The sequence below is a fragment of the Sceloporus undulatus genome, chromosome 1 (genome assembly GCF_019175285.1).
Source record: "Sceloporus undulatus isolate JIND9_A2432 ecotype Alabama chromosome 1, SceUnd_v1.1, whole genome shotgun sequence".
Taxonomy (NCBI): Eukaryota; Metazoa; Chordata; class Lepidosauria; order Squamata; family Phrynosomatidae; genus Sceloporus; species Sceloporus undulatus.
The window spans coordinates 184170605-184180892 of NC_056522.1; the positions used below are offsets into that span (position 1 = coordinate 184170605).

A 10288-nucleotide genomic window follows, 5' to 3' on the forward strand; every position below is an offset into this window, starting at 1 on the left:
TTTTGAAAGGGAGACCTGTATGGACTGCATGATTTTCCCCGTAATCTAAATCTATTGTTCAGATTTAGTTTAAAAACCCACTCCTGTCACCAGTCCTAGAAAAACATTTAACTATCATCAGGCTGGCTTTTCTACATGGATCTGAGGACCCAGGAGGCTAATGGGTCTAATGTCAGTGAGGCAGTTGACTTCGCTGAAATAGACAAATTATCTACTTTGATTAGTGAAAAATCACTAAAGAGTTTTCCTTCCTTCCTTTCTTTTTTGAAGGATTGGGAACTCCTGGTTGGCTTTTTTGCAGAAAAGTAGGGATGACTGATATGGAAACTGTGAGTTTTGATAATTGGTAGGACTGGCTTAACAAAAGATGTCTATGAAGTAATTTTTAATTAGAGAAGTTAGATTATACAGAAATACATATACATAGATACTTTTTATTTTAAAAAGTAATTGCTTTTTTCTTTTTTCTGTGTTTTGGTAGTTTTGTATTTTCTTGCTTTTTCCTTATTTTTCTTCATCTTTTCTTTTTTCCTCTTCTTTCTTTCTATTGCTTCATATATATACACATTTTTATTTTTTTAGTGTATTCTTAATAATTTCTTAATGAAATGCATTAAAAATAATCTCACTGGGGCAGCAAATTTCCTCAGGGTTTTACTCAGAATTTTAAAAGTCTCTCCTAGGTGCTATACCTTACTCCCCACATGGTTAGCTCCTTCCATGTTCACACTATCTGGACTGTATTCACTGATCCACTGATATGAGTACCACCAGCCTCCACTGACTGAAGAAAATGTACACACATTATACTTCACTTCAGGCAGCAAAATGTCTTTGGGCAGCTGTTTAGTCATTCTTTTGGGGTTTGAGATTTTGGGCTTGATTTCATTTTCCATTTGAACAAAAATGGGCAATTGTTGGTCTATATCAGGGCTTATTAACTTGTGATCCATAAGGTAGGCATGAAATGGAGAGGGGAAATAGTTTTTTCTTCTGTTTTCTTCCTGTTGCTTTGAAAATTGGAATTAAATGTATGGGAGAAGATGGGAATCCATACCTCTCCTTAGATTCTCAAAGAGGTCTGGGACTCTGGAAAGGTTTAAAAGCATTGGTTTGTATAATATAATATAATCCAATTTTCATTAGATTGACTTATGTGTATATAGCACTATGAACATTAAACAGAACAGAAAATGAATGTATCATATGTTTTTTTACCAAATGAAGTGCCCTTTAAAAACATTTAAAACATATATTATTATTATTATTATTATTATTATTATTATTATTATTATTATTATTATTATTATTATATTTTTAGTGCTGTAAATTTTCTAGGCAGAGACCATCTATACTATAATATTTACAATAATTTGAAATGTTTGTCTGTCTGCTATACAGATCCATATGCATGATCACATGATCACAAAGGTTATCCAACTGGACCAAAACAAAGAACGAAGAAAGGTTTTAGACCTGATCTGTCAAACACTTTAGGCTATTCCTGTAGAAGCCCTTCAGATTTCAATGAGGATAGGTTTTGTTTGTTTGCTCTGAAATGTGCCTCTCTATGACAATGAAAATAACATAATTCAAGACCAGGAAGGAATAAACAGACGTTGGATGCCATACACAGAAGAATTATACAAAAGATATGATAGAAATGAAGGACACAGAGAACGAAGAGCCATGTGAAGATGAACTCCAGATTCTAAAAAGTGAAGTGGAAACTGCAATAAGAGAAATAGTGAAAAACAACTCACCAGGAACAGATGATATTCCAATTGAACTGCTGCAATCCACATTGACTGAGTCAATTTTAGTGGTAACCAACATATGTCAACAGATATTGAAAACAAAATGATGGCCTACAATTGGATGTGATCAATATACATCCCCATCCACAAAAAGGGAGACACAAGAGACTGCAGCAACTATAGACCCATAGCACTGATCTCCCATGCAAGCAAAATCATGCTCAAAATTCTGCAACATAGACTCCAACCACACAGGGAGAGAGAAATCCCAGAGGTCCAAGCGGAAAAAGAAGAGGCACTAGGGACCACATTGCAAACATACGATGACTAATGGAGGGCACCAGGGGATTCCAAAAGAAAATCAGTGTCTGCTTTATAGACTATAGCAAAGCTTTTGAATGCATAGGTCATGAAAGGCAATGGAATGCCCTTAAAGACAGGGGAGTGCTAACACATCTGATAGTCCTGGTGAAGAATCTGTACTCAGGACAAAAGGCTACTGTCAGAACAAAACATGGAGAAACAGAATGGTTCCCAATTGGCAAAGGGGTCAGACAAGGCTGTATACTTTCACCCAAGTAAGTGCAAAAGCAGACTTAATGTTGAACATAAGGAAAACAAAAATAATGACCACAGAAGACCTTCACAAGTTCAGCCTAGACAATGAAGAAATAAAAATAGCAAAATAATTCCCATACCTGGGATCAAACATTGATAGAAATGGAGACTGCAGTCAGGAAATCAGAAGAAGATTAAGAATGAGGAGGGTGGCTATGAAAGAACTAGAAAACATTATAAATTGCAAAGATATACAACTGAGCACAAAAGTTAGAATCATACAAGCCAACATATTTCTTATTACCATGTATAGATGTGAGAACTGGACAGTTAAGAAAGTTGTTAGGAAGAAAATCAATTCATTTGAGATGTAGTGCTGGAGAAGAGTTGTGAGGATCTCATGGACAGCAAAAAAGACAAACAAATGGGTCCTAGCGCAGATCAAGCTAGAAAGCTCTCTGGCAGCCAAGATGACCAAACTGAGGCTGTCATACTTTGGGCACATCATGAGAAGGAAGGATTCATTGCAAAAGACAATAATGCTGGGAAAGATGGAGTGAAGTAGGAAGAGAGGAAGGCCACATGCTGGATGGATGGACTCTATTAAGGAGGGTTGCAGGAATTAAGCTGAACAGTTGAGGACAGAGGGTCTTGGAGATGTCGCATCCATAGGGCCACCATGTTTCCAGATTGACTTGAGGGCAGTTAACAACAACAAAAGCACACACTGGCAAGGATCCTACATCCCCAATCTCAGTGTATAAGTTTTGCAAGTGAAACTACACTATGGCAACCTTTTCACATTCCCAGGGCTCATTGTTTCACTACGATAGCCCCACTCCACTACCATTCAGCAGCTGGTGGAGAGCAGACAGAGGGACTGGAGAAGTGGGCTGCCTATCTCCCCATATCTGGGCACACAGTGATAACATCATCCACTGAAACCCAGTGGGTTCTTTGGTGGTTTCAACAAATGATGTCATTGTGTATCTGGCTATCTAGGTGCTTCTCTGATACCCACTGTCCCCAGACACCATCAGCTAAATGGCCATGGAATGAGACTATCACTGTGAATGGTTAGTCTTGGGGGACAGAGGGACTTTTGTGGTTGCAGACGCAGGAAGAAAATGTCAGTCTCTGCAATGACCCCATACACACACACGCACACGCACACACACACTTGTAACATTGGATGTAGGTTTGCACATGCCACTAACAGGATGTCAGCCATTATGTGGCAGAACATCTATATTTGTGATTACATATATATACATATACATATACATACATACATACATACATATGATAGACAATACTTTATCCATACTCTTTCTATGTGAGATGAGTTTAAATACACATTTGTCTCATTTGTGTTGCATTTTTAGGGATAAAGCAGGGGACCATAGGCAAAATCCAACATCAAAAAGTGGACAGCTCCTTCTAGAACAGGACTTTCCCCTTTTTATCTCCCGTGTCAGTCCTCATGAACCACAACTGCTTCAGAAGGGTCCCAGTCTTTTGGAGCAGCATCTGTTAAAAGTGTAATAGAAGAAGAGAGAGGGGGGGGAATTGCTCCATCCATGTTCCAATAAGGGAACCTATTCTGTTAGTGCATGAAATTAATTTTATGAAACCCTACATTTCTCTCCAGAGTTGAAGTTGCATTCATAGGAAGAATATATCAACCCTTCCCACTTCCCACTGATTCAATGGGTTTCTTTCAACAGCTGGATTTAGCCCTATATTATATGTTTGCATCCTACTCATTGCTGATATACAAGCATTTTGAACAGATAGACGTCTAGGCAAGTTATCTCAAGATGGTCTTCATTTTGAAGAGAGGCAGAAAAAACATACAAGCAACTCAGTACAGTGAATGTGCTTGAAAATAATTTTTGAAACTTTTAGCATCTTCACCCTGTAGCAAGATCCTTATCTGCTTTCACTGGTAACTAAACAGTACATACAATACAACCACCAGGGAGTAAAGATGATGAAGGCTGCAGCCATTCTGTGCACACAGTCCAGGGAGTAATTCTCATGAAGCTTTATGGGACTTATATCTGAATAAAGGTGCTTTGGTCTGCCCTGCATAGCAATTCAACAGCAGGCTTACTCCACAAAATCAATGATCCCTTGATGCTTGTGGGTAGTTTACTATGGAAGAATCTCTCCTCACTATACAACAAAATCTAGGATAACACATTCCATGGAAACCCATTACAGGGCCAACAAAAAAGATGCAAAATTCAGTATGCTAGCTTTGAAAGTTCGCTGGCATTTTCAGCAGCCAAACATGTCAAAAAATCATACAGGAAAAGAAAAGCAATGATGCCAAAGTCACAGAATCACATCTTGTTTGAGGTGTTTGCTTAAGATGGTATTAAAGGTGGTTTTCAGAGAGTGCGGATGCTGATAGAAGCATCCTTTCATGGACATGCAGGGATACTCATTATCTCACTATGATTGGTTATGGTTTTTCCAATAGGAAGTGGAAATGCTTTACAAGATCCCTACAAAGAACCCAGGTGGCTATTATATTTAACAACTAAATGCTTCCATAAGAGTAAACACAAAGTGAGTGAGGGATGTAAGCCTTGTCTCCATGGGCCAAAAGGCCCGTCTCTCCCCTCGCCCTCTGTTCTGGTGTCATTCTGTTCAAGTGGTGCATGTTCTAAACCCAAGCTCTGGTGTGAGCAATCTGGATGACGTCTGCCATGTTCCATACCAGAACAGGGGAATAACAACCTTAAAACAGTTTTAAAAACTTACCTGTTACTCTGGATCTTCCAGGAAGATCTGAAGCCCTCCCGCTGAACCACCTGGTGCATTTGTCATAGGTTGCTCACTTCTGAGATCAAAATGAGGCATCCAGCCATATGTTTATTGCTGGGCAACACATTCTTTCCCTAAAAGTGAGTGATCCATGGCAGCAGCAGACAACACTGGGCACTCAGTGGGATGACTGTGCAGACCACTGCCATGCCATAGGAACAAAAGGCAAGGTAATGGGAGCAATTTGGGGTAGCTGTAGGACCAGGATGTCGCAAGTGTATCCTGGCCAATGCAGACACAGCCTTACACTTCAATCCTATGCCACTAATTTGAGAATAAAGCTAATTGAATTCAGTGGGATTATTTCTGAGTAGTCATTACAGTATTGGCTATGCTGGCTTGGGATGTTGGGAGTCAGAGTCTAACAACAGATGCACTATATTCCACAACCCTTTATTATGATCTGTGGAAGAGGCCAAGCCTGTCCAACCTTTAAGCAGAGTAAGGCAATTGATTCAGGTGGCAAATGTGGTGGGGAGGGGCAGCAGTGGCAACCAGCAGCCATTCTTTTGGACCCCTTACCCACTCCCTTCTGTTGAAGAGCTGTCCCACCTCACTTATCCTGCCTCCTCCCTCAAATCAGGCCACTGCCCTCTGGTGCAGTGAGAGACACTGTCCTGCTGCCAAAGCTGAACTGAGAGTCAACTACAAGTCCAGTTCATTTCTGTCAATGGAATGATCTCATCCTTTGTCATGGTTTCATGCTATGGAATCCTGGGATTTGGAGTTAGGTACTGTTACAATTCCTTGATGGGGAGCTCTTGACCACTCCCCTAAACTACAAATTCCTGGGATGGAGCCCTAGAAATTATAATGGGATGAAACTGATCTAACTCTATAGTGCAGATACACCTAAAGAGCATTTCCAAGAACTTGCTTTCTCATCTCCCTGCCAGAAAAAATGACAGTGCTACAATGTCAGATAGCCAAGGACTAGCAAAGAAGAGTCACTCCTCTATTGGCCAGGGATCTCTGGAAGATTGCCTTCCATCATGTTCATTGTGTCATCGTTGGCATATCCTATATAGTGTGATGATGACACTTTATGTCAGTCACTATGCTGCAACCTTTCCAGCATCCATATTCAATGCAGTGAAATTCAATTTCAGTCTCACAATACACTGACAGAACCCAAGCTTCATGCTGGGAAACTGATCTTCCTGCATCCACATCAGCTCTTTATTACCTGCTCCCATTCTCCTTACATGATGTATTTTGGCTTTACAGTTGTATGCCTTCATGTGAGGGTCCATGTCTCATTTTAGGGAGATGTGAGTGGCTTTGAGAGACAATACTTACATGAAAAATAAATGTGGAATTAAAAAAAATCTGAAACCTGATAATTCTATTCACCATAAAACCAAGACAATTTGCCCAATCCCCAGGAAATTTTTTATTTTCTACTAACACAGATTGCATTCTGGGTTCCACTAACACTGGGCTAAGTTGTGCTGTCAAAAAAGATTTCAGATCTGGTTACACATGGACCACAACACAGCCCTTTTCCAACATGTACCTGGATGCGTGAAGGACCAACAGTTTTAATGTGCAAGAAAGGTGGGAGGAGAGCAGTGTTCGAAAGTTTACTTTTTGAACTACAGCTTCCAGAATTCTCAAGCCATTTCTTGGAACTGCAGTCTATTAAGTAATATTCCCAATCTCTGAGGATTTACATGTCATCCACACCCACAAGTCTCATGGCTCCACTGTCAGCCTTGCACAGTCAACATGAAGTTCTGAAAAGGGAATTTAAGGGCCCATACAGACAAGCCAAAATAAAGCTGCTTTGGGTCACTTTGGAGGTATGCTGTTTAAATGACATGTGCATCTTAAGAGACCAGAAGCTGTGCCAAAGCTGCGCTCCAGTCCTTAGGACTGCAGCATGGCTTTGGCGCAGTTTCCAGCCTCTTAGGATGCATGCATCATTTAAACAGCATGCCTCCAAAGTGACTCGAAGCAGCTTTATTTTGGTCTATCTGTATGGACCCTAAGGCTGCATCCATACTACAGAAATAATCCAGGTTGACACCACTTTGGCCTGGCTCAATGCTATGGAAGTCTGGGGATTGTAGTGTGTAGTGACACCAGAGCTCTCTGACAAAGAAGGTGAAATGTCTCACCAAACTACAGTTCCCAGAATTTGACTGTACTGAGCAACAACAATTAAAGTGATGTCAAACTGGATTATTTATGCAGTGCGGATGCAGCCTAAATCAAGAATTCAGGCTAAATACACATTGCTTTTCCCTTCAGACCCTCTCACTCCAGACATGTAGGTCAGGAGTCGTACTTTGATTTTAAAAGTGTTGTTATGTAAATTGTTAGCTCCCTGCCTCCAACCCTGCTCATGTGACAAAAAGAAAAATAGAAATCAAATCCAAATAAATAAATACCGGTACATTTTGGGTGCAGAAAAAACTAAGTCTGTGGTGAACCTGTATCTCATACATTGCACTGAGTACTACTCATTCATGATCCTTGTGGCCAACATAATATGATGCCTGGTTCTAAGTATTTGCATTAGGCAAGAAAGCATTAGGCTATGACATAAGGGGGACAAGTGGAACCCAAGGTTGAAAACTGCTACTGCAGTAAACATTTTCTGCCACGAAATTATGACATTTCAGCCATACCCTTCCATGACAAGCACAACACACAGTTAACATTAAAATAAGTCGTGGTACTTTTTGTCACCATGACAACAAGCTGGTCAGGCTGAATTATCCTTTTGGGGATTCACAGTTCAAAGCTTACAGCAATATTGCCTCCAATTGCCTATTAGTCCCTTGCACAAATACAGCTGGGTTACATCTCTGGAGAGCCAAAGAGACTGTCTCTCTGTTTGCTGTGGTCTCTTACTCATTACAACCTAACCTAGTTTAATCCCAAAGGTGTTCTTCTCTCTGTCATTAGGATCTCTGTGTTTATTTACTTTTTTAAGCAACTGTAGTGATTAAGAGATCATATATGTGTGTGTAACCTGTGTGTGTGTGTGTGTGTGTGTGTTGCTGTTGTGTGTCTTCAAGTCATTTCCGATTTATAGCGACCCTAAGCCAAACCTGTCATGGGGTTTTCTTGGCCAGATTTGTTCAGAGGAGGTATGCCACTGCCTTTCCTGAGGCTGAGAGAGTGTGACTTGCAGAAGGCCACCCAGTGGGTTTGATGGCCAAGCCTGGGAATCAAACCCTGGTATCCAGAATCATAGCCATAATGTGTGTGTATGTTGTGTGTGTGTGTGTGTGTGTGTACACACATACACAGAGAGAGAGAGAGGGGGGGGGGGAGCATTTGAATAATGACCCAAACAAGTTCAAAACAGTATAATAATGTATATTGTTTTCAAAAATGCAAATTCATAACAGTATTTATACAGTACTACATAAAGTAGTAAATATAGTATGTGAGAGCCTGCAGGATGTAGTGGTTAGAGCCTTGGATTAAGATTCCAGAAGACAAGGGTTCAATCCCTGCTCAGCCATGGAAACTCACTGCATGACCTTGAGCAAGTCATACTCTCTCAGCCTTAGAGGAAGGCAGTGGTAAACCTCCTCTCAATTAATCTTGCCAAGAAAACCTATGACAGGATCACCATAGGTTGTCGTCAATGTCAAGGCACATAACAACAGTAAAATATAATATGTGTAGTAAATGTTACCAGATACCACTTTTTCAGACTTCTACTGTAAATACCTTCAAAGGAAACAACATTCAAAACAACATCCACAATACCAAATAACATTCATCAAGACTTTGAATTAGGCACAAAACAGCACTCCCATTTACATCCAAATAGGACTAATCGGCAAGAAAAACCAGGAAATAGAATATATTCTCCCTTCAGAGCAGTAGCTCTGATTACACCTTAGACTCTAACTAGAATTAACAGCCTAACTCTCCATATCATTGCAGAAGAAAATATTAATATGAAAGTCACAGAATTACCTTATCTGCTCTCATCAGGGACAAAAGGAATACGGAGGGAATTACTCCTGCATTTTGTACAGTATATTGTCTAGCAGAGTACTCAGATTGGCAAGGCAGAAGCAGTACAACAATCATTCTCACACCTGCCCCTACAGGATCTAGCTGAGAAAGAAGTAAGCCCAATCTTCATAAAAACATATTAAAAATAAGGGTTGTTTTACTTACAAATTTCTCATGCACAGTCAAACACGGGATCTTACAGAGAGCAGTGAGGGAAGAGAAAGTAATGGCAGCATAGAGTGATGAAAGAAGGGGGGGATAAGGCAAAACAACAGAAAGTCGGCAAAGATGCAAACTAGCAGTTAGTGAGTATAGGCAGGCAAAGGTTGCTAAATGTAAAAATTGTCATTACCATGAAAGTGGAATGTAACTGTCGCTGATCCACATCATTCTCTTCAGACTGGTCTTTATCTCCCACTGATTCCCATGGTATGGACAAAGGTAACCTTGGGCAAATCACACTTTCTCAGCTTCAGAGGAAGGCAAAGGCAAACCTCCTCTGAACAAATCTTGCCAAAACAACACTGTGATAGATTTACCCACCATAAGAGGGAAATGACACAGAACAGCAGCAGCAGCAACAACAATTCACCAGTAGCTTACTGCTGTATGAATGTTAATTGAAAATATGATTTTTTTTAATCTAAAAAAAACAAACACCCACCTTTCAAAATCAACAAAGAATAAGCCAATATTAAATGATCCTACCAAATTTCTGGGCAGTGCTTTCTATTCAATGGCTATAATATTTTAAAGGACCCCAAACATCACTGTGTGGTAGGGGAAACCCATTTTTGCTTTTCTTTTAAGAAGAAATGACCGTAATGGGAGGGAAACATGGCTTTCTCCCAGTGACCCCAGACAACATAACTAATGGTGAGGTACCATGTGAATTTCCATCCAGCATCTGGAGGACCACGTTATTCCTGAACCAAGTGAACCTGAAATGAACAATTCAGACATATGGTTTTATAGCAGTCTTCATGTAATACGAACTTCCTTGAACTGGTGTGTTCTAGATGGGCTGTGCTACAGCTTTGCTCAGTCCCAGCCAAAAGCCAATCTGGAGGAGAATGGTGGGAGTTAGAGTCAAGATCACAGGAGAATCCCTGATTATGAATGCTCATCTAATCATAGATTCATAGAATTGGAGG

General features: G+C 40.2%; 1 protein-coding gene across 1 annotated transcript in view; it reads right to left on the bottom strand.

Annotated features, from left to right (window-relative positions):
- Nucleotides 1-9561, bottom strand: part of LOC121918977 — a 44967-nt gene extending 35406 nt beyond the window's left edge. Inside the window, exon 1 of the transcript XR_006101360.1 lies at nucleotides 9487-9561. The gene's annotated coding sequence lies outside the window, so the exon portion shown is untranslated. The remainder of the gene's footprint in view (nucleotides 1-9486) is intronic.
- Nucleotides 9562-10288: the final 727 nt, after the last annotated feature.